Source organism: Haliaeetus albicilla, chromosome 25 (assembly GCF_947461875.1).
Source record: "Haliaeetus albicilla chromosome 25, bHalAlb1.1, whole genome shotgun sequence".
Lineage (NCBI taxonomy): Eukaryota > Metazoa > Chordata > Aves > Accipitriformes > Accipitridae > Haliaeetus > Haliaeetus albicilla.
Window position 1 is genome coordinate 8,378,699 of NC_091507.1, and position 22,085 is coordinate 8,400,783.

A 22,085-nucleotide genomic window follows, 5' to 3' on the forward strand; every position below is an offset into this window, starting at 1 on the left:
ACTCAGCAGCATTAATTTTGGGTGGAGCTATTTAAGAGCTCAGAAACATTCCTTAGTAGAGAATGGAAGACTGGAAGAAAATCATTAACTCTACATCCTCACAAGTATGTTCTTTCAGAAGCAGGACTTTTTTTTTCAAGGAGAGGCAGATGCATTTTTGTGTGGCTATGTATGCATTACTGATTGTGTCTCCAAGTCTGTTTTCAAGGGAAAAAAAAATCCTTTGTGTTGCCATCCTCATACACTATTGGGGAATGTCTCAGAAATGCCTGCTCTTGGGGGAGAAGTCAAGAGGAGTAGCAGTGAACTGAAATCTGATCTCCCCCAAACTGTGTAGGAGAGGTTGCCATTGCTTTTCCATAGACAGGTGGTTTCTGCTAACAAAAACCCAGCATAACTTACTTCTCAACTGCAATCACTGTATTGGTGATCCAACAAGCATTGATGCTAGATTTAGTTACTTTCTTTGTTAAAATACAACTGTCTAGCCTGTGTGTTAAAAACCAAGCAACCAAAGGCCTGCTCAGTTATTTCCATTTCTTTGCAGACTGAGAAAAGAGGAACAGGATCTGCAGCGGGCACAGTACGTGAGCAATAGGATCTCCAGTAAGCTGTAACCTAGACTGTCTATAGAGACTACCCAGGCACAACCCTGTAGTTGACGTTAAGGGATTTCCTGCTTGGGATTTTCAGCTGATATCAGCTGTAGCAACATGTGGTAAAGGAAAACACAGTCTCTTGGGTAGGGCATGTGCACTGTGCCAGAGAGAACTTACACACGAGTTGAAACTTTATACAAAGCACATTCTCCACCCCCAGATAAAGGAAACTGTCAGCAAAGTGCACAGAACAAAGATGCCTATGACTCATGAAACGGATTAATGGGGTTTTACTAGCATGCCTAGTTTGAGTTGAGTATAAAGGATAAAAGATGCCTTAGACCATCCCTGGTGAATTAAGCAAATGCTGGATTCAGCTGTGGTTATGCTTGCTGTTCATATTTGGAAGCTGATTTCTGTTGGAATTTATCATATCTGTTGTTTTTCTTCATAAAATCTTTTTCAGTGTAGCCAGTAACTGGGGGCCAAAAAGAAGGCATGCACACATACAAAAGCCGTGGGTTGTATTTTAATAGGGATCCCTACTGCTTATCATTGCTGGTTTATGTAATTGTCTGGAAAAGGTCAGCATAGTTTGTGCTGCAAACAACTGAAGCTGAAAATTTTGATTTTTTTTTTTTTTTTTTGCACTGGACTTGTAATCTTTTGACTAAATGCAGTATGAAAAAGAAACTGTAGAAAAAAAATGAGGCAATTCCAGGCCATTGCACCTTTGTTCTTAAATTGTTGCGGATCTTACTAACAAAGCTAGTCCCAAATAACAGTTGGTTACAAAACATTTGGTTTAAAGACAAAAAAATTGTTCAGATCTTTAGCTCTAAGGCCAGTCCCATAGTGCTTGGTTGGTTTGTTTCTGTATCTCTCTTATAAATTCTGTGCTAGAATATCTATAATTTTGATTTTGCTTTCTCTAGCACATATGCAGACAGTCATCTTTGGCGTGACTTTTTATGTTGATTATACTTCTCTAATTGTATAGGCTTAGTATAGAATTTAAAGTATTTGCTTTGCTTTTGATGTTGTGCAGTTGTTCAAAGCAGCTGACTGGTTGCTTAAATACGTCTCAGAGGAGGATAGGGCTGAGGGAAGGTTGTTGCTGTTGGCTATAAGTTGGCCTCTGCTGTCATGAGGAAGATCAAGAAAAAAATTCAATGCCAGCTTTTATTTGAATTAAAGGAAGGTTGGAAGAAGGCTCTGAAAGAGATTTGGGCATGGCACTTGGTCCTTGAGGGACTGGGGAAGGAAGCCAGCCCTTGTTTTGGATTGAGAAGGCACGCTGATAGCTCGCCTGCAAAACCAAGGCAAGCTTTTGTTTTGTTTAGAAATGGGGATCCAGAAGTGACCACTGGCAGTGGAGCTATGTTATGGAGCTACAATCTGAGGAAACTTAGAGCAATGGCAACAGGACTGAAACTGAAACCAGTCCAGAGAAGGCACTGGCAGAGGGGACCGCCCTTAAGGTTCTTCAGCACTTTTCTCCCTTACTGTTTAATATGTAATAGATGGAGTGCAAGGGCTTTTCTTCTAGTGTTCCTGGGAAAAGCAGTATTAATTTCTCAAGTTCAAATTACAAGACTACATCTTGTTAGTCTTGCTGTCTGTGTTTGGGAAAGCAGAGATATGCAGAGATTCTGCACAACAGAAACACAGCTGAATTGTTATGAAAATATATACTTCTTGACGAGCAATGGGAATGAGTCCTTAAATCCACTTTACTTGTGGAAGTTTCTTCTCAAACAGATGAAGAGATTTTCATCAACAGTCTCCCAAGCTGTTTTTCCACCAGGGGAGCCTGGGAGTGATTCCCACTCCTTGGCTTCAGATGTACCACTTCATACCATTCCAGTATTAAGTCAGGTGAAGACCCAAATACACATTTCTCCTGGAAAGTTAGGCATGGGAGATAGTTGCAGGATTTTTCAGGACGTCCCATAATCAGGGTGACTGGGAATCAAAAAATGCTTTGGTCCTGCTGTGCAGTATGTTTGTCCTTTGAGGTAAATATAGTCACAGATGCCCAAATATTGAAGGCATGTATATATACGTTTTATGGAGTTATGCATGCATAACTCCTTTATGTAAGGAGTTCATCTACTCAGGTAAGGAGAAAGTAGTATCTAAGAGACTTGCTTTGTAATTGCAAAGGCAGCCATAAAGAGTGCCTTTTGACATACCTGATGTCACTTTCATAAAATATAGAATCACAGAAGGGTTTGGGTTGGAAGGGATCTTAAAGATCATCTAGTTCCAGCTCTCCTGCCGTGGGCAGGGACACCTTCCACTAGACCAGGTTGCTCAAAGCCCCATCCAACCTGGCCTTGAACACTTCCAGGGATGGGGCAGCCACAACGTCTCTGGGCAACCTGTTCCAGTGTCTCACCACGCTCACAGTAAAGAATTTCTTCATAATATCTAACCTAAATCTACCTTTTTTCAGTTTAAAACTGTCACCCCTTGTCCTATCACTACACTCCCTGATACAGAGTCCCTCCCCATCTTTTCTGCAGGCCCCCTTTAGGTACTGGAAGGCTGCTATAAGGTCTTCTTGGACCCTTCTTGTCTCCAGGCTGAACAACCCCAACTCTCTCAGCCTTTCTTCATAGGAGAGGTGTTCCAGCTCTCTGATCATCTTCACGGCCCTCCTCTGGACCCAGCTGAGCAGGTCCATGTCTTTCTTGTGCTGAGGACTCCAGAGCTGAACGCAGTACTCCAGGTGGGATCTCATGAGAGCGGAGTAGAGCAGGAGAATCACCTCCCGCGACCTGCTGCCCACACTTCTTTCATGCAGCCCAGAATGCGATTGGCTTTCAAAGAAGCATGTGAATAGTGAGCTGTAACCAAAGCAAGAAATTTTATTTCTGAAAGCAGTAATCTGTCAGTGAAGGGAGATGCATGCCTGATTTACTCATAGCAGCAGAAGCTGCAAGAGAGCTGACCCATCAGAATTAAACTAGTAGTGAAGTGTTTGTTTCAGTAGGATCTACATATTTGGGGTTTATTTTCTCTTTGTAGCCTTGTTTTGCCCCCAGTTGGATACAATTACTCATATCTGAATCGTGTTTCATAATGAGTATGGCTTTCTGGGAACAGAACACCTGTGTGTACATTAGTTTCACTTAGAGAATAATGAGCCTATGAATAGGGCAGGCAATCGTACTTTCCCTTTACCTCCTCCGAGTTTTGTCTTATGATTATCAGGCATTTACATGTATGTGGCTACAGTGGTGCAAAGGCCACGTAAAAGTCTGTAACACCACCTGCTGCACTTGTGAAGAGAGGTATATCCTTCAGCAGTCAGGAGTGTTGTAGATAACACAGATTTGTAGAGATACTCACACACCCAACAGAGGTGCTGCTTCTCCTACCAAAGCCAGAACATGCAGAAAAACACAGAAAGCGAAAAATTCAGCATTGGCAGGAGAGCACAGTCCAGAGTTTGTCCTAGCAGGAAACTTTCCTTGGGAAAGGGATAAAAAAAGAGGGCCCTTGACTGAGGGTGCAGTTATGGGAAGAAGATTGGCTCCTGTGGTCCTTCAGTGCCAGGCACAGTCATGCAGTGAAATGCAAAGGGGCCCTGCAGGGTAGGTAGCAAGTGCCATTGGTGATGTCTTTGTGTTGCCTCCTGAGCTTGTCTGCTTGTTCTGAGTAAGTTTGTGTCGTGTCCCAGTGGGAAAGCCAGAAGGAAATACAGGCACAGAATTTAATTCTCTGTGTATAAGGGAACAAGGCTGGACTCTGCATAAGAAATAGGGAGGATCTGAAATTAGTCATGACACAAAGTGGCTTTTGTGTGATATAACCAGCACATCTGTGATTGCTAAGACAGCACTTCAGCTGTCCTCCAACTGCGTGCTGGGGACCAAACACTGGCTTTTGTCAAGGATCAAGTGCTAAATAAGAAAAATCAACATGTCAGAAAAATTACTCTCTGGAAGTGAGTGAGAGTATGCCAAGATAAAACATCAGAAAAAGGAAGTCTTGTATAAGTCAAACTCGAAGTAATGCAAGGGTGTGAGTGGTGAGTGTTAGTCATTGGTATTTTCTGTTCTGCTACACGCCCTGGCAGATGATGGCTGCCTGCTTAGGCCAGATGCAGCTGTGTGGGGCAGGGTGCTGGGCAGCGCACAGCCCCCAGCTGCATCTGTGGAGGGGTCTGAACTTCCTAGCCGAACAAAGATTGGACTTTCTTCCCTTCCTCCAGAGAGCTTTGCTCAGCAATAGAGCAGCTTTGGAGTACAAGTTCTCCCGACGGCGTGGAGGACCTCACTTCTCACAGGATTTCCGCATGCTCTGGATTTTGTAGAAGACTTCAGAGCAAAACCTCAAAACCTCAGTCAAGAGTGAATATTTCCAGAGTCCTAGCTTGTACTGACTAAATGTCTGCTGAATGGCACAATGCCAAGCACTACCCTTTATGTTATTATTCCTTGGAAGGAGATTTGCTCCTTTATGCAACTATGAGACTTCAATTTTTTATCAGTGAAGGTCTTTGAGAGGCTTTTAACTAGCAGAAACCTGGAGTACTACACTGGTTGACTGGATTCTGACTTAGCAGCAGCGAGAACAGCTGCTAATCTTTTCCTGGGTTATGATTTATTTATTCATAGAGGCTAAAAAAGACCAGATAACTGGAATTCACGGACCATCCGTTTAAGACTGTACACTCAGCGAAGTCCAAATAAATAAGCCTAGGCCAGAAGGTCTTGCCAAGGCGAAGGTAGTCTTTCTTTCCCTGCTGCAGTATTTATGTATGGCAAAGCTCTAGCTTCTACAGCAGCTATGGTTTGGAAAGCATCCTGACCATTTAAGTCCTTAGCTGTGCTGCAAGTAGCCCCTCTCTGAGGAGTGCTGAAGACCAGCATAGCTGCAGTGCAGAGGCTTTCTATTTTTGTTCTTCCCAGACATCACCTAGATAACAAAATCAATTTATCACCACCTGAGAGCGTGAACAAATCACAGTTTTCTGCCCTTCCCCTTCCCCCCACGGGTTTAGAAGAGAGTCATAAACATCTGTGTCCAGATACGGACTTGACACTGAAGGAAGGGGATCTGTTGCCCAATGGACTCTTGGTTGTATGATACAGCCTTTCTTCTCTCAAACTGGAGCTGAGCTAGTTTTGTGTTTCCAGGAGGAGCATGCAGCACACTGGGCAGAATACAAAAATGCTGCTCTTAGATAATAGGATATTAAGTAACAGCCTAGCTTCTTGGTAGCATTAGCAAGCCAAAAACTTGGTGCTTGAGGCAGGGTTAGGCAATAGCAGCCCATTTCCACTGCAGTGGAATTGGTCAGATCCTTTTTCAGTTCATGGAAAATCATAATATTTAAACCTTATTGCTGGGCCTCCAGCTTTTCCATGCATGCATAGCTTTCTGGTGGGTTGATATTGTTGAGGCTAGTGAAACACAGTACTAAAAATGTATTTTGAAGCTACAATGACAGACAAGTTTTTAGCAGATTTTCAGTACTAACAGCACTGACTCCAAGCTTTTCTAGTCCCCTCCTCAAGATAATGTTCTTAAAATGTGTTTCAAGGAAATGGATTCCTAAACATGGGTTTATGTAACTCTCTGTCTTTATCTGGTCCTAACCTATGAAATCCTGAAATATTTGTCTGTTACAATTGTACAAGTCAGGCAAATCTAAATCAAGCATCCTGGGACCTGTTGTTTTTTTCACCTCATGTCAATGTAATTACAGAAAAAGCTAAGAGAATAGTTACACCAAAGAAGTTAAAAAAGTTGTGCTGAATAAGGATGCCCATCTGTCTTTCGTTAGTGTGCTATGACTGACACAGATGTCTGGAGATCATCCCATTTCCTTTCTGCCCTTAAAAAGAGGTTTTCACAATTAGAATGTAGCCACCTTGTTTTAGATTTAATTTTACTTTCTGTGCAGGAAATTCATTCTAGAGAATTGCAAGTTGGGAGGCAGGGTTGATCTGCTGGAGGGCAGGAAGGCTCTACAGAGGGATCTGGACAGGCTGGATCGATGGGCCGAGGCCAAGTGTATGAGGTTCAACAAGGCCAAGTGCCGGGTCCTGCAGTTGGGTCACAACAACCCCACGCAGCGCTACAGGCTTGGGGAAGAGGGGCTGGAAAGCTGCCCGGCGGAGAAAGACCTGGGGGTGCTGGTCGACAGCCAGCTGAACATGAGCCAGCAGTGTGCCCAGGTGGCCAAGAAGGCCAACGGCATCCTGGCCTGTATCAGAAATGGTGTGGCCAGCAGGAGCAGGGAGGTGATCGTCCCCCTGTACTGGGCACTGGTGGGGCCGCACCTCGAGTCCTGTGTTCAGTTTTGGGCCCCTCACTGCAGGAAAGACATGGAGGTGCTGGAGCGTGTCCAGAGAAGGGCAACCAAGCTGGTGAGGGGCCTGGAGCACAAGTCTGATGAGGAGCAGCTGAGGGAACTGGGGTTGTTTGGTCTGGAGAAGAGGAGGCTGAGGGGAGACCTTATTGCTCTCTACAACTGCCTGAAAGGAGGTTGTAGTGAGGTGGGCGCTGGTCTCTTCTGTCAGGTGGCTGGAGGTAAGACGAGAGGTAATGGCCTCAGGTTGCAGCAGGGGAGGTTTAGGTTGGATATTAGGAAAAATTTCTTTACTGAAAGGGTTGTCAGGCATTGGAACAGGCTGCCCACAGAAGTGGTGGAGTCACCATCCCTGGAGATATTTAAGACACGTAGATGGGGTGCTGAGGGACATGGTTTAGTGGTGGACTTGGCAGTGCTAGGTTAACAGTCGGACTCAATGATCTTAAAGGTCTTTTCCAACCTAAACGATTCTATGATTCTATGAAAATAGCATGGATGCCAGTTGCTAACTAGTTAAGGAAGAAAGCAGAGTAATAAGGTATACTTAAACAGTTTGACTAGCTTTTCAGATAAAGACAACTGCTAGTGAAAATGCTGAAAGATGCTGTCATTTGGTCTCAGGTTGTGACCTTTCCTTCTGTGTGTTATTTAGTGGAACTTGAGAATTTGAAATAGTGTCCTTGGTTTTGAATGGGACAAGGGGTAGAATACATTCGTTAAAGATGATCAGCAAGTGCAAAAAGTTTCTCACAGCTTCTCAACTACTGCTCACCCCTCCCTGCAAGCCATTCATTCTGGAGGCTTGTGGTACTGGCAGAGCAATTCTTCATTAGCGTGTCCTTGACACTCAGCTGTTTTACGAATAGAAAGCACGGTACCTACTGGACAAGTTTTGTGATAGCCTAGGATTTCTATGAAAAGAAAGTGGAAACAACTTCAATTAATGTATTATATGCTCTTAAAATATTGTCTTGGCACTTGGCATTTAGTATGATACCTACGGATTCTGAACTCCAGGATTTTTGTAATTGGACCTAGTGTTCTCTCTCCTGCAGGATTTCTTTGCTGGGCAGTCAGTTGAATGTATTGTAACATCTTTTAATGAAAGAAAACCTTTTTTTTAATTGTATATGAACAAGATTTCCTTTCTACTGTCCTCCATAAGTACATTACAATCTCAAGTGTGCTTTATAGAGATATTTGCATTCAAAACAATTCTCCATGCTATTATCATTAAAAAAAAAAAAAAATCTGAGTCTTCCTGGTAAAATACATGCAATCTGACCAATAAAAGGCAAGTGGGCTACTACTCTTAGTCCTACAGTGCTCAGAGCAGAAAGAAAATGCTGGAAAGAGTTGCCCTAAGACTAGTGGTACATGGCAGACCACTGTTTACATTTTCATTACAGCTCTAAAGCCAGTGGCTTCAGCAACTTAATAGACACCATGAAACAGATCTTTTGAAAAATGGCAAGGTATGATTACTTACTTTAAAAGCAAGTTGTACTGTATGATTTAACTTTTCCATAGAGTGCACAGTGCAATTGAATCAACTGATCTCTTACTGTGTTTCAGGTTTGCAATGCTCAGGCTCTATGGGTTATCTATTCAAGACATGTCAACACATGGCTGCTTGGGAAAGTGGTGAGATAAAGTGTATGCCAGTGTCCTAAGAGTCTTCTGAAATACCATGCCGCTCACAGATCCACAGAGAGGCATGATCATTGTGGAAGTGGGAGATGGTGGGCTTGCATATCAAGGCTTATTTCTCAGGTCTCACTGCCTCCTTGGTGGAAATGTGACATTGATCAGAGGTGCATAACAAACTGCTTTTGAGAAAATTCTGAGACTGGCACATTCATACTTCTCACATTTATCACTGAATTAACACAGTTAATGAAATGCCATCTTCATATTGGCTCACAATTGTCATTCTGACACAGGCATTTAAAAGAAATTCCAGTTGTGCTTTTTATTATACCCAAGTCATTATTCATATAGACTGGGTAAGAGCAAAGAACCATCTGTGTGTGTGTTTGTATATAAGGGAGAGTGTGCGTGCGTGCATTCATGCATGGGGGAAGTGTTTGGGAAATGATCAGCACATAGCAACAGAAAACAATAGGTCTCTCTACTGTTTATAAGATGAACCCCTTTAAAATCAAAATGAAGTGTCTGACATTGCAAACACAGAATCATACAATCATTGAGCTTAGAAGGCATCTCGTGAAATCACTGAGTCCAACCCCCCTGCTGAATCAAGGTCAGCCAGAGCAGGCTGCTCAGGACAAGCTTCATTCTGATCATCAAATAAGTATTGGATTACCAAAAAAACTATGGTAGTGGCTTAGAATCATGTGTTTTGTCTTACTGAATTCTGTACTTAGCATTCATGGTTCATGCTTTCAGCTGTTTCTCTGAAACCATGAGAATGAAGAATTGTAATTAAGAAAAAAACTAGAGATTCTCCCTTAATCACATGATTCCAAGAGCTGAGGTTTAAGACGAAAAATATATACAGAAATTTTTGAATTATGCAAACAGAGTGTCACATCTACTCTAGACTCCGCACAAAGTTGCGTGGAGTGGAACTAACAGCCAGCCCTTATGCAGAGCAGTGGTTATAAATTAACTACCCAGACTGTTAAGATAATGAATCTCATAACCAAGAATTTCCTCAGGCTTTGCTCAGCTCAAGGATGAAAACTAGCAACTGTTTTAAGAAGAAGCCACAGCTGATCTCAGCTACCATCATGACTTTTTAAGGAGAGGGTCACTCCAGTTGTTCTTGATATGGTTTGATTGCTTCAAAAACAGTACAGGAGAGAGAGATGTTGATGAATTACTTTTAAGATGTTGATAATTATTCTTTGCTTCCCTCTTCTGGAAGCTTTGAATTCTTGCTTATGCCATCTGCATTTCCATCACATAACTTTCAGTGATTCATACCCATCTCCTGTTTGTCATAACTGTCATTTTCCCCCCTTGTTTACATGTACCACACCCTGAAGTTGCTTGTTTGTTTTTTAAAATAACATCTGTTCTTACTTATTTAAGTAGTCCGTAAAGATCCTTCAGACAGGAGACTTTTTCCTCCTCATGTGAGTAATGTTGCAGGCATGATGCATCTAGGTTTTCCCAGTGATCCAAAGGGGTTCATCTCTTAGAATTAAATGAACAGGTAAAACTCCAAGATTGAATGGGTTGGTGGGTTTTTTTCGAAGATCCTCTGATAGGCTTGGTTTTGACTGCAGGGGTCAGTAGGGATAATTCAGTTAGCGGTTTGTTCCTCTAATTTTTCTGCAAGCATACCTTGTTATATCTGAGAAAGCCAACATGGTTTTAAAAGTTCCCATGAATTCCTTCATCTCACATCATATTGCCAACTGCCAGTAGGCATCAATGAAGGCTCCTAGTAGGTCCTATTCAACAAGATGCTATTGACTTTGAAAAAGGCTTTTTATGACTTATTGAAGTAAACTTGATCTGACTTTACAAGATTACCTAGAGGAGGTTTTTCATTAAGAATGGGTTTTCTTCTGGTAAAAGGTTATTTCCTACTCCTACTTATTTGCAATTACAGGAAATCTTATCTTGGGCTTTGTTTAGAGGAATATGTCTCCTTCAAGAAGTTTCCTCTTTTAAAACCTGGATTTCTGTGTGTTTTCTTCTGACTTCAGTGAAGCTTTTTTCAAACAGAACCCCTCCAGATTTATGCTGCTCTAATTCATAACTCCACAATACTGAGAAGAGAGAGGTGTAAGTGAAAGATGTGCAAATATTCGTGATTTCTCTGTAGTTCTGTTACATCACCAGTGCACCACTGGGTGTTCTGTTTGCACTGGTACTTGCAGCCCTCCCATCTGTGACTGTACTGGAGAGCTACATAACCTCAAAAGGCTTTCTAGGCTGAGTAAAAGCACCAGGACACATGGGGCAGAGATGCATAGTCTGGATGCAAATGAGACTAATGGCCACCAAGTAATTAATATTTCATGGTGCCCAGGATGGCTGAGATGAATTTGGATTTGATTTTGGAGCGTTTGGTTTTGGTGTAAAAATATTTGTTGAAATGTTTACAGTCTTTTTCTCCTGAAAAGAACCATATTAAAACCAGTCTTGATAAAATCTGAACTTAGTAAGTAAAAGTTGATTAGCTACTAGAAAGTGTATATTGACCAAAAGACACGGCTGTGTCAGAGTTGAATGAACAGAGGCAAATCAGAAATTATACTCAATAAACACTAGCTAACAAAAAGAAACCTTCCATTTTAATTGTCAGATTTTACAATAAAATTTGTAATCTGCCAAGTGGAATTAAAAAACAACCTCCCAGTGTTTCTGAAGGTGCCTAGATACTTAAAATCACAAGAGCAAGATAGTAGGAAAAAACAGACTTTGGACTTCCTGGCTTTAAGGAAGAAAACACCTCCATGTGTTGACTGATACCTTCACTCGGATCCTTTTCCGTTATTTATTGCCAGGAAGCTGGATTGTGTGACCTAATGACTGAAGCGTGTCCTTCACTTTTCCTGTTAAGGATAGCTAAGCCCAATAGAGGTAAATCTTGAGGGAGGTTCTTGAAGCCTCATGGAAAGGAGAAAGGAAGCTGAGCAGAGCTCCTTTTCCTCATCTCCCCATTCCAGGGCACTTCCCATCATGTCTCCTCTGGGCAGTGCTCCTGCCCTGCTTCTCTTTTCAACACCACTTGAGTCTTCCAAAGTTTCATCTTGTTTCCATCTGACTGGAAGAAGTGATCAAACTGGAAGCAGGAGCTTGAGAGAAAGAAGATTAGCGAGTTGCTTGTGTCCTTGTCTCTCATCAGGTATCTTGCAGTTGGATGTAGTGGGTGCCTTGAAGCTGTCTAGCCCCTTACAGACCTAAAAACTGTGACAGATCTTGGTTATAAAATATAAAAATCCATGCTGCAGATTGCAGCTGTTCCGGAGCTGACCCACGAGCAGTTCAGATCTCTGCTGTAGCAGAGGGAAGACAGTCGGCTATGGCACAACACCCTGCCCCATGCTAAGCCACCCTCCCACGAGAGCTGTCTGCGTACAAGACAGTTGCTGATCTCTCTGTTGGGTGAATGCAAGACTGTGCTGGCTCTCTGGTGTCAAAGGAAGGGGCCTCCGGTCACACGATGGAGGCTGGCGTTTGTGGAGTGACGTGATGTGGCTGAGCTAGAGGTGGAGCTCCAGGTGGTGACTTGGGATGTAGTGGTGGCACATGGCAAGTCCGTGACATGAGGGGTGGCTTCAGTTTCCTCTCCAGTGCACCTCTTTTCAGAGAGCGGACAGTGGAGAGACAGACCAGGAGACTGACTCTCTCCCCCACATCTCTTTAAGGGACATCTTGAAGGGCCCCTACATCTGTGGTCACACTATGTACTTACGGCTGCCTCTGGACTCTGTAACTTGAAGACATCACCATTGGCATTGCCATAATTAAATGTATATTAATAAAAGGTGCTGCAAAAAGCATTTTAGAGACATAAATTTTGCTAGTAAGCTGTGGCTATGTAAAATGTATATGTGACCTGTCAGCGACCCTGGAGCATGCTGAAGTTATCAGGAAGCTACACCTCGCAATGTTAGATTTCTAACCAGGAAACACCCTTAAGAATGTTGAAGATAACAGAGACATTCTGCTGGGGAAAAAAAGCAACCGGCCACTGTACAGAGTTCACATGACCATGTACAGAGTGGTTTGTAATAACCTGAACAGAGCCTGAGTATTTAAGACTGTGATGAAAACCGCGAGTTGTGCACACACTCTTGCTTCAGCACTGGATATGCAGAAATGTTCACGTGTTACCTTGTATTACTATATATGTAAGTGTTATAACATCATTAGGGGGAACAAATGTCCCATGCTTGAGTCTAACCTAGTATCCTCTCTGAGGCTTTGTTGTAATTCAGCTACAATTGCCTGTCCTATGTATAAAATGAAAAAAGCCTCTATTTACAGCCAGGTAATTTTTTTGTTGAGCTGAAGAGGTAAACAGGCCTCAAAATTAGGTGATGGCTTCATTGTCTTTGCATTTGTCACCACTGGTGACTGTAGGGCCTACATGATAAATAATGATGGCTTGCATGAGGAGTGAGGATGCATTGAAAAATAATCATGATTAATTTACTATTCTTTTACAGAAAGCTATTGCACTCCACAGCCCTGAAGGGAAAATCATAGCAAGGGAATGGCTGTTAACAAGTCTTTATACAAATCACTTTAGTGGCCTGTTAGGTAAGGCTTTGGAAGAGTGATGGAGGGAGGAAATAGAATAGAATCTTGCACAGCAAAATCTTGTTATGAGAGAACTCTAGGACAAGATAATGATATTGTTCTTTGTTTCATAAATACAGAAGTTACGACTTTCCTAGCATGCGTCACAAGGCCAGCGCTTAGTAAGACGTGCAGTCTCATCCCAGCTGCAGCGTAGAACCTGTAGTAAGGGACTAGCAGCTGAGCTAGCTGAGATGTCATGTTAACGCTAATCCTAACTCCTTGGAGAACAAGTAAAGAGCGAAGGGACACACAGTCAGAGTTCTGTGCAAGCGCTGTAATGAATGTATATTGCCAAGGGAAGCACTGTTGGGGGTTTTTTTTAGAAGAACTTTTTTTATACTATCTAGCTGTAGCAGAGATGTAGCTAGACTGAGCTTAACAGAGGTGAACGATCTAGTGATCTGCTCTACTAACATTTGTTATGGATGGGCCCAATTTACAGATATACAAATTCTTCTGTATTCAGCCTTTGAATCTGGCATTATCATTTCATTCCCTTTATAAGCAAAACTTGGTTCCATGTAGCAATTGGTATTCAAAAACCTCACACATTTTTTTGGTATCTAGACTGTAAGGAAATCACTGAAGCAACTGGTCTTGTTGACAACAATAAGGAGTGATCAACTGACCTCTCTGGGGAACTGCAGTTCCAAGGAATAGGTCTATGAAGAAATGAAGAGCAGCAAATGCATTTTGCTGATAGCATTTCCCTTCCTCTTCTTTCTCCCACCTCAGTTTTGAAACAGCAGCAGCATTAGCTTCCCATTATCATGTTGCTGAATCTTCCTTTTCATTAATTCCTGGTTCATCTTCTGAATCATGCCAAAATTTAACCCAGTGTGAAATTTTATGATGAAGCTGCAAAGTAGAAACCTAGCAGGAGAAGCTGACATCAACATGCAAAAGAGTGTATACAGTCCTGTTCATCTTTTCAGGGACATTTTTGAGTGGTAGCTGCCCTGATCCAGCTCTACGCAGTGGAGATTAAATGAAAAAAATAACAGCAGAAAACCCCACTTCATAATTCAGCCTCTGTTTTCCAAACTGTAGCTGGCTTAATGCCAAAGACTCACAGTTCTTTCTTCCAAAATTAGCTTTCCCAGTCTTACAAACCCCACCTGCTTCCTAGTGGAGTAATAGTAAATTTTAAAAAAATGATTCTAGTTCCAGCAGAAGAAAATGTACCTAGGCCACTGCAAACAATATAACTATTCTAAGTGTCATTACAGCTAATTGTTTGCTAAGTCTATCAGCAGTGTTTTCTTTCTCCCTTCCTTCTTTGTCATTAGCTAAGAATACACAATGATACCTCCTCCCAACTGGCCTCACAGTTTATATTCCATATGTAAATACCTCCCTTTTTCAGAGTATTCCTTTGGGCTACTAATGAGTTGGACAGACTGACAAGTTTTTTAATAATGCTTTGAAATAAAATTTCCAGGAATACATCTCTGCCAACTCTCCCAACCTCCTGTATCCTCATTCTTTTCTTCTTATTTTGCAGCTACTGATAGCTGAAGGCAGTGTTTTACATGGAGAAACTGAGGCATAGAAATACTGCAGATGTTAGATGAAATCAGGGAGAGATCCAGGACCTGAAGTAGAAGGGCAGTCCGGGCCTTTCAGCACATGCCAGGAAAGCAAAGGAAGTGTGGTCCAACAAAAGGAAAAGAAAAAATGCTTTCTACCAGACATGGAGCATTTGTTATACTGGCTTTTTTATATGCTGGAAACCTGAGAAGAAGCAGCACTGGTGGTCGATCCCTCCTCTGACTTTCCTTATGAGGCAGTCTGAAGATGACCAGTCAAGAAGCTGAACCAACATTTCTAACCTGCATTGCAAAACTCATCAGTGTGCAGGAGGCTATCCTTTCATGATAACACTCTCACTGCCATCTTTTGAAGTTTGGTGGGTTTTTTACTTCATATGGAATGATTAAAGTTCCTTGTCTGCAGAAAAGAGAGCCCACATGCCTCCTGCAGATGCAGTGTGCAGGCTTCTGCATCGCTCTAGCTCTGATTCCATTTTATCCGAGGAAATTTTGAATAAGCTTTAGCAAAAGAGTTTGAGAGAACTTCACATGAGCACATCTCACTGGCTGGGATGCACTCCTGGGATATGAGTGTTGGGAGGAGGACATTTGAACTTGAGCTCTCTGTAGATCAAGTAACTCCAGGAAGAAAGGGTGTTACCGTACACTCACTCTTCTCTTTTGAAAGGCACCAAAAGCCTTTCTAGCTAAATTAAAAAAAAAATTTAAAAAATCTGCAGATTCCACATAGAGTTAGGAACTTTCCTGCATCTCCCTGTAGATAAAGCTTATTTTATATTTGTACTTTGAACATTGGCATCTGTGGCACCACAAAGTGCCTTATTCTCTCTGAAGCTCATTGGGAGAGCACAGGCAGCATTAAGCATTATGCTAAGTTCTCCATGTGAATATTTCCCTCCCTACAGTTCAATACAGCTATTTGTAAGAAAATCTAATAAGTGTACTCCTTTGCATGCCATTAATCAGCAAAAGCAATAGAAGAAATGGTGTGTTTTGTGTCCTTTTAGTACTGAGTCCCTTGTCAATGAAAATGAGATGGAGGTGGTTGGGTCAGGATCTCTAATGTCACAAATAACGGGACAGAGCTATACATAATAGTTGTCTCCTGTTGTAGTGTCGCTCACAGTTGCTGTTCTCTTCTTTGTAAAACGTAATTTTCATTAATCCTTGATGCAAGACAGAATAGGGACCCTTAGTCACTCACCATGGGAAAGCATATAGATAAGGGCTGGGAAGTAGCTAAATAAATTTCAATGTGTTTTATCACATTTTTCTTTAGAAGTATCCACAGTCTTCATACACTTATATTAATACTGAGAGAGCAGCACAAGACAGTGCACAGCTTTTTCACTGCAAAGCTATGAGCATCTTTCTAATTGGGGATAATGCTCATTTTCGGACTTGCAGGATAAACACAGCTGAAAAGTTAAAATTTGTATTAATCAGGCTAATCTTTGTAGTTTAAGAAGACTGCAGTTTTTGGTCTTGTCTGTGTGAATAAGACAAAGGTTTTCAGTAATGTTAACCAAATTGTTAATGGTACTTTGGTAACGTTACAAAATCACTGTCTCAGAAGTAAAGATATACTAGGGGTGCACACTTTTGCAGCTGTTAAACACTGGCTTGCGCCCTTTGTGAATCTGCAGGGTGATGTAAGCCTTAAAAAGATTGTTTTTTTCTCCACTGGTCCTGGTGTATCACTCTGTGCCCAGGGGGGATGGAGCGACTTCCCGAGCAGCTATTTCCTTCTTGTCAGTGTGCTGTTCTGTGGGAGGCCTCTTGCCTTGTTTACTGGTCATTATCCCAGCTCAGCTCGCATGATGTACGTGTTCTCCGTGACTCCTCGTGTGTTCCTTGATACAGGTGATTCAGGAGACTGAGTGAATTCACTGTTACATTGTTCTGTGGGACAGGGAGATGGTGTCCTTCCCATTTGACCAAGAAGCAACTGAGATGCAGAGTAACTTGGGGAAAATCTTTTCACTGTTTTGGAAAAGTCCAGCCTGAAACCTCTGCAGCCTGAATTTTTGACAGCACCTTACTTTAGCAATTCAAAGAAGAGCTCTTGGTTTTCAGCTGCAGTTTGCAAGAAGCAGGGTATTAATATTCACTTACAAATTTTGATGGTAAAATAATTACAGGCACACACAATTTCAGATTCTGTGGAAATACTTTTTAAAAACAGCACTGTAACAGTGCATTGATACTTCAGTGACTCAGTTGGCTCCACTAGAGCATAAAACAGGTATTATATGAAGAACAAATTACACCCTTTCTACCACATATTTATAGAAATTTGTTCTTACGCTAGCACAGATAGAATGAGTCTCCAAACTAATAATCAGACTGCGATCAAGAAGCTCCCTGACTCTTATGTGCCATGCTGTCTCAGGCTCTATCACACTGATGACAGCTATTTATCTTAGATCTCAGCTCTTCTAGACGCAGTCTAAATTATTTGCCTCTCAAGAGACAGCAGTCAGGCTTTCTGCAAGTGATAAAGAGGAAAAATATGCTGATCGAGTGCAGTACACAAGGTGGAACATCCATTATTTAAGCATATTTCAATTCTTTTAAACATATAACTGCACTAGTCTTTGCTTTCAGTGGCTTGATCTTGAGAGCCTGTACTGACTTGAACAGCTGAGGGCCAGTTTTATATCTGGGGGGGATTATACAATTACAGTATTGTTAGTGTGGGGTTTTTTCAATTTGTTTGATTTCAAGGGCCTTGCTTGTATAACTATGTATATGTTTAACCATATTGTCTTTTATTGTCCTCCTTCTCCCCATTTTGACAAAAGCTTTTGATGGTTCCTAGTAGTTCCCAGTGTCAGGAGCTGCTGGTGGAAAAGCGTTTAAAAGATATTCACAATTCCTTAGGAAACTAGAAAGACTTGTCCTTGCCGGATGCAAACAACTATGAAAAATCCATCCCAGAATAGCCCACAATAGCCTGCAGTCCTCTGGGCAATGTGGACTTCTGGTCAGAGGGCCAGGAGTGAGGCACCTCGTCATCATGAAGCTGGTCGCAGATACGTGGGTCAGCTCTCTGGAGTCCGAGAGATCTTGCCCAGGCCTTGAGCCAGTGGGTTTTGTTTTGGTTTTGGTGAAACTCCCATGCTGTGTTGACAGTGAACTGAACTCCAGAAAAATGAATCTTATGTCTACCTTGTACCTTTTTGTAATGAGATTCTCCTTCTAACACCTTTTTTGCAAGATTATGGCAAACAATTGTCACAGTCGTTGCTTTCTGTTCTGTTGTGTTCCTTTCTAGCCCCCAGAATACCATTGGGTGAAGTTATTTGCAAATAAGGATTTGTTTGGATTTTTCCTAGAAAAGGTAGGCTTTGTTTCCTTCCTTTTCTTCGCAATTGCTGTGTCCTATATTGCAAAAAAGATAGAGTAGCCATTGGGCATAACCATTCAGTTTTGTTTTTACAGAACCTGCAAGTGAAAATGAGTCTAGAAAGTCTAGATTTCTGGAGATCTTGCTGTTTACATGCCACATCTGGCTACATACTTTTAATCATGAGTGAGCTGCATTTTATGGGCTATGAAGGGATCTTGCAGACTACGCTTTTCTGAGCGAGCGGTTTGGAGGCAGTAGCGAGTGCACTGTGCCAGCACCACACCCCTGCAGCGCATCTGTCCGGCGTACTCGGGGTATGTCCTTGGGTACCAGGAGATACAGCCAAGCGTGCATGAGGATGCACTTGCAGTCCCACACATAGTCCTTGAGGTTATGCTCAAAATTCAGGTTGAATGGAAAAACACACATCCTCTTTTAATCCCCTAGGCTGGAAATACATTGGTTTGGTGTGCTGCTTGAGAGCTAGGCATTCAGAGGATGATGGAAAAATGAAGGAGAGGGGATTCATAGAAATGTAACACCTTTGCCACTGGGAGAAAAACCTCCTGGGGCTGGTGAAGTGTCAGAAACAAGAAGTCAAGCATCCCTGTCTATTAATACTATCTTTCCAAAGAAAAGAGGACATACAATAGTGGCAGGAAACTTTTGTTAGTGAGTTGCTTTCCGTCCAGCTTGTGGGATTGCAGCAGGACAAACATAGCTCAGCAATACATGTTGCGGTTACGCCAGCGCCAAGATATTATTCAGAAGGGATCATCTGTAAATAAACAAAGATTAAAAAAAGAAAGGAGTGATCAGTGATCATGTGATGAGGAGCAAAGATTATTCCCAACTGACCTTGGAAGCAGAACCTTCCAACACAATTTGGTGTGCAAAGGACTGGGAAAACTATTTTTTTCCCTTGTCTTTATCTCTTATTGCTGCCGAAGAAGGAAATTGTAATTTCATCCTAATTTTACAACAAGTTTGGAGTAATTGGTTAGCAAAACGCATAAAGCTGAGTTGGATGAAGATTTACTGTGGTGGTTTTCCTTGTATCCTTACAGAGTGCCATCTAGGGGTAACTCATTAAAACCTCGTCAAAGGTTGAAAGCTTCATCTCATTAAAAATCAAACCAGAAAACTCTTCACCAGTATGATGCTCCAAGATCTTGCTACAGATACTGAGCCCACTGTTTTGAGTACATAGAGTAGCATTAAAATTATAGCAAAAGAGACTGGCAAGAGATTACTACAGGATACAAAGGAACTAGGTTCAGAAAACTGTCGTTCCCTCACCTCCAGAAACTACTTGGTGTTTACAGCCAAATCTTCCCGTGCCGTCCAATAATTCAAGTTATTGTCCAGCTTGTGAGAAAAACTATGAATTTTAAAATCCTAGCTCATAAATGTAGTGATTAAATGATTAAGACAACTAGTTAATTCTTTCTTTGTTTCTCTGACAGGACAAAAAGGAAATCTATAATTGTTACAAACATGAGGACATTAGCAACCGTATTTACCTGTATTTTTGTTCTATTTTGTTGGCCTGTTTTGATCCCCTGTTCTAACTTTACATATTTTTAATCAATGTATATTTAGAGTAATATGATCCAGTTCATAATTACACTTATGCCTAACATTTCCTTTACTTGGCATCACTTGAGTTGGCTTAAGTAAGCCTGGCGTTTCTCCCGTCTTTCTGGAAGTTATGATAGGCAACCAAATAAATTCTGAAGGTCTCAAGGCAGCTAATTATGCTGAGATAATCTGATGATGCTTGAATTTCTACCATTATTTAATTTCCTAAGAGAAACTTGCTAAAGAAAAAATTCCATTCCTTTCATTCTTTTAGAGAGACTCCTAAAATCCTTTGAAGGAACACTCAGAAGAGCCTGTGCCCTTAAAGCCAACTCTCCCCAGTGGTCAGGCATGAAGCCACATGCAGGGAAGGTCCCTCTCCTCTGCAAGAAGCAGCATTTGTTCCTTCCACCATCCCTCTCTTGCCTGTTCCTTTGTCACCTCTTTTTGGCCTAATATAGTCGAAACCTTGTATCTTACAAACGCTTGTCTTACAAGGCATTCCATATAAAGGTCTATTCGAGTCTAATAGCCTTGCTTTATCCCCTCTAGCATATATATTTCCTAATTGTTCGGATAAGGAACAGTCTTCAAACTCTACATAGCTCCTAATGTACTCGTAGTTTGGTCTATAGCTTGGGCTCCTAGGTGCTGTTAAAGATACATATCTAGAAAATTTATTCTGCTCATGTCTCTGGTATCATTACATCATTATATTCAGTTCTTTTCCTGGGGAGAGCTGCAATAGACGAGTGCTATGTTAAATCAGCCTCTGATAGAAGAAGCTGTTCTCATTTTTCCTTGAGCTGCACAGCATTTTTCCTTTACGATATTGATTTAATAATTTATAAATGTTTGATGTTTACAAGTACCAATGGAAATAAAAACTGCATTGGCAAATGTATCAATGTCAGTCTGTCATTTGGTCATCCCTCTCAAGTATACCTTGCACCCCTTTTACAAGCTCTCTAAATCACATAATTTCAACGAGAGGATAACAGTCAGTTCCTTATTTTTGTAAACATGATTTATAAAAGGGGGGATGGAAATCAATTATAATTATGGGTAACACACTAAAAAAAATTACATAGACCTGTGATACCTGGAAGAAAAGGAGTTGGTAGAAATTGTGTAAATGGTTAACAAACTTTTAGTATGTTCCTGTTCTGTCTAACACTTTTCATATTGCTGAACTGGAAAACTCAGAGTTAATGATGCCAGTGGGTGAAATTCCTCCCCCTTTTACCTCCTTCCAAGTCAGCGTCATTATGCATTGATTTTTAGAGGTCTCATTCTCAGGCAGCGGCATGCTTCAGTTTTGTGCATACCTCAGTATACATAATACTTACATAAGTATACATATTACTGAAGCCCAGAAATGGTAAAGGATTTTAGTTTTATTTCAAACTAAATAATAATGGGTGAAGTTGTGCTGTGATTTATTTTCTCCTCGGTAGCTAGCCCTCTAATGCAAGCTTTCCTTCCATTTCCTGCTTTTAGTAGAGAGGGATGTTGTTACTTAGCAAGTGGCTTTGTCTGCTCTACTCTGTGCTAAACTGACAAATGTAGAAGAATAGTAAAAATAGCCAAAAATTGCAATGATAACACAGCCATTTCCTACCTTTTTAAAGAACTGTACAAATATGAATAAATCATCCATAATAGCATATGATTATATTTTATGGTATCCACACTATAAGACAAATAAAAGCATGAAGAGCTTTGGAAAGGTAACAATGAGTTTTGCAGTGCTTTTAATTTTGTTGTTCAAAGTATATTACACTATGTAGAACAGAATTAATATCTACTAAAAGTATATAAAAAAGAAGGGAAGCTTAATTTTCCATACTGGATACAGATGAAATAATTATTTAATTGTTAATATTCTTCAATTGCTGCCTGCCTTGCCTTTCTTTTGTCTTAGAAGCATTCAAGCTCTGATGCAGCTATGTACAATTGCAGGACATTTCTCATTCACCTAGCACTAAATTGCAATAAAGCAGTGTTTTAATCTGAATAATCTGTCAGGGAAGAATACTGCATGTTGGTAAGCCCTCCTCTCCCTTAAGTATTTTAAGTTAAAATGCCAAGATGGGAAATTGTATTATCCAAACACCCCTCCACCTGACAGTAGCTGCTCTGAGTGGAAATCAAGTGATGTGAAGAACCTGAACTGGGGCAAATCCCATCCTGAGTGAGAGACTGGTACACAGGCATCCTGTCCCTTTCTAATTAGCTCTAGCAGTCACTGCGCGTGTCCTTCAATTAGCACTTTGTAATTGTAATTTCATTCTAACCCTATTTTTCATCTTACATAATGCCTCAAGCCAGCTGAAGTTTTCTTCCTCCTGTCAGAAGGGAGTTAGTAGCAGGGAGCTGGA

General features: G+C 41.3%; 1 long non-coding RNA gene across 2 annotated transcripts in view; it reads left to right on the plus strand.

The window, feature by feature from the left end:
* The window catches only part of LOC138681960 (uncharacterized), a 32,288-nt gene extending 11,680 nt beyond the window's left edge, over positions 1–20,608 (plus strand). Inside the window, exons 5-8 of one of the 2 annotated variants that reach the window (XR_011322200.1) lie at positions 8,506–8,574; positions 14,723–15,385; positions 18,049–18,114; positions 19,979–20,608. This is a non-coding gene — a long non-coding RNA (uncharacterized lncRNA). The remainder of the gene's footprint in view (positions 1–8,505; positions 8,575–14,722; positions 15,386–18,048; positions 18,115–19,978) is intronic. The other variant, XR_011322199.1, reaches the window with a different exon arrangement.
* Positions 20,609–22,085: the final 1,477 nt, after the last annotated feature.